Genomic DNA, 2,712 nt, shown 5'->3' with positions numbered 1-2,712 from the left:
ACTTTGTATTTCAGTGGGACAGTTGTCAAGACTGGAAGTGTCTCAACCCCTAATTTGGAATACTTGCTCCCTATAAGAATCATAGAATAGTTTGGGCTGGAAGGCACCTTAAAAATCATCCAGTTCCAACCCCCCTGCCATGGGCAGGGATACCTTCCACTATCCGAGGTTGCTCCAAGCCCTGTCCAGTCTGACCTTGGACACTTCCGGGGATGGGGCAGCCACAGCTTCTCTGGGCAACCTGTGCCAGGGCCTCCGCACCCTCACAGGGAAGAATTTCTTCCCAATATCCAATCTAAACCTACTCTCTGTCAGTTTGAAGCCATTCCACTGCATTTCCTGACAAGTCATTCCAGCAGCACAAGCTCCACTCAGCACTGTCCCCATTCCTTCTAGACTGATAAGGTGAAGCTTCAAATTCTGTTTAGATAATCCATGGAAACCTAAAATCAACAATTTTGAAATGGGTTTGATTATTCAGTGACTGTCGGAGAAGGGCAGCAGTTGCACACCAGCCTAACCAGGAAAATAATCCACTTGGAGGTATTTTCCCCTCAGGCTGCTGTCAGGAATCCTGAAACACCATAAAGTGACCATAAGAAAGCTTACCAGAATTAGTAAATATTTGGTTTAAATGAAGCAAAGATGGAGAGAGAGAACAAACAGTCCATGCTTCTGTGCTTTATCCCAATGGAACTGAGGGAAGCAGCATTCCACAGCCCCAGTCATGCAAGCATCTTGCTTGCAGCATGGCAGAGAATTGTATTTTACATTATTTATATAACTAGTTGTCCTGACTGTGTGTGTGTGTTCATTTTTTGGGGGTGAAAAACGTGTATTTTCCCTGCAACTCCCTCTGGAGTTTCACTCCATTTGATTTTTCTGCTTATCTGCAAACTCTCACAACACAGGAGTATTTCCCATGGCTCACTACCAAAGCCAATGGAAGAACCCTGGAATAACAACTTCTGACTTCTGAAATACACAACACATGTTTCTGTACTGCAAACTTCAAGTTCCTGACAGAACTTGGATACAAAATATATAAAAAATACCACAGGAAACTAAATACATGGTTGTTTTGGTTTCTTTTTTCTTTTTCATCCTCCCCTTTTTTTTTTAAGAGACTTATCATTTCTTCAATAACGGAAACATTATTTGCTACTGCAACTGTTTTTAGAGAAAAAAATAAGAATATTCTTAAAGATCTGGTAAATCAAAATTATTTGTATAAATCAAAGGTTTCTGCTCACTTTACAGCCCCTTCAAGAAGAACAATTAAATACTTCATTGTTACCCATTAACATTAACCCAGAAGCCCATTAATTATGTGACTTTCCCTTGTGCCAAAGTTCCCTGAGTGTTCTAGGACACGTTAGTGATGTTGGGTCACGTACACTCGTAATCTGCATATTTCAGGGAAGAAAACACCTCCCAGACAGGCTCAGCACCATGAGAGCAGCAGCTAGGGGAGATCTTTGCCACAAAACTTCCTGTGATTTCCAAAGACTGTGTGATTATTTGCAGAGGTTTTGACATGAAAACAAATGAAGAATAAAAAGTATGTGAACTTATCCTTTAATAGATCAGGCAGCAGTTCAACAGGACCAGAGGATCTGCACCACTAAAACTGTCTACTCTCAAAGGATGTATTTCCCCAGCTCATTCTGGGGTTTTTTCTTGCATCTTATACTCTGAAACATAATTTTCTATCTTTTAACCTGCAAGATCCTATAACCTCAAGTATCTTCTTGACCCCCCTATTTGCACAGAACAAAATAATCCTCATCAGGAATGGGGAATAAAATTATAATTTTCAGACAAGTTCTGAGTGGTACAAAAAGCTTTCCAGCTGCTGATTACTTCCTGGGATTCCAGGACATGTTATGAATTTACATGACATATGTCAACCCACAGAAAGGAAGCAAAAGACTAAGCAAGAAAGACCTGAGGAGAAGCAGAATCACTTATGCAAGAATATTCCTTTCAGTCTGGCTCATGAGCAGGAACACACTGCTGGGAGCAATCACTCAAATGATTGACTTCAGCCTTTTGTGCTTGTGAGTAAACCAAATTTTCCAATATTCCAAAAAGAGTTAAGACCCAAAGAAAGTCCAGAACTACAAAGCACCAAGGGAAAGAAACCCGGACTTCAACTCTGCTTTAGACCTACACAACAGCACTGAACTTGACTGGTAACATTCTGAAAGGAATTCTCTCCCGTTTTCCTGTCAACACAGGAACTGGTTGTCCAAATAATAAACTGCTCGTCAGAACTCGTCTCCCATCAAGGTTTTTTTTTTCTTTAATTCCTTATGTCCTCAGTAACAAATCTCAAGTCCAACCCTGGTAACTCAGCAGGCTTTCAGAGCCTGTTGACACCTGCTTTATCACTTACCACACCTCCCTACCGCACGATTCCCTAAGGATCATATCCACGTGCTCAACAGCCTCTCCCTGGTCCAGCCTGCAGGCACCTCCTCTCCAGAGCCAGCCCAATTAAACTGCAATCTCGGGGGGGGGTTTAGTACCTAAAAAACGCACATTAGTTTGGATTACAAGGTTACCCTGGCTGGGGAATATCACACTGAGATACCAAATTAGTTCAGTCTTCCCATTTATATTTTTAGGGAAGGACCCTGAGATCTGAAAGTAGGATTATTTGTTATTTAACTTCAGTATTAGATAGACTTGTTAGCAGAATAACAGCAG

The sequence above is a fragment of the Pseudopipra pipra genome, chromosome 5, assembly GCF_036250125.1.
Source record: "Pseudopipra pipra isolate bDixPip1 chromosome 5, bDixPip1.hap1, whole genome shotgun sequence".
NCBI lineage: Eukaryota > Metazoa > Chordata > Aves > Passeriformes > Pipridae > Pseudopipra > Pseudopipra pipra.
This window is presented reverse-complemented; position numbering follows the sequence as displayed.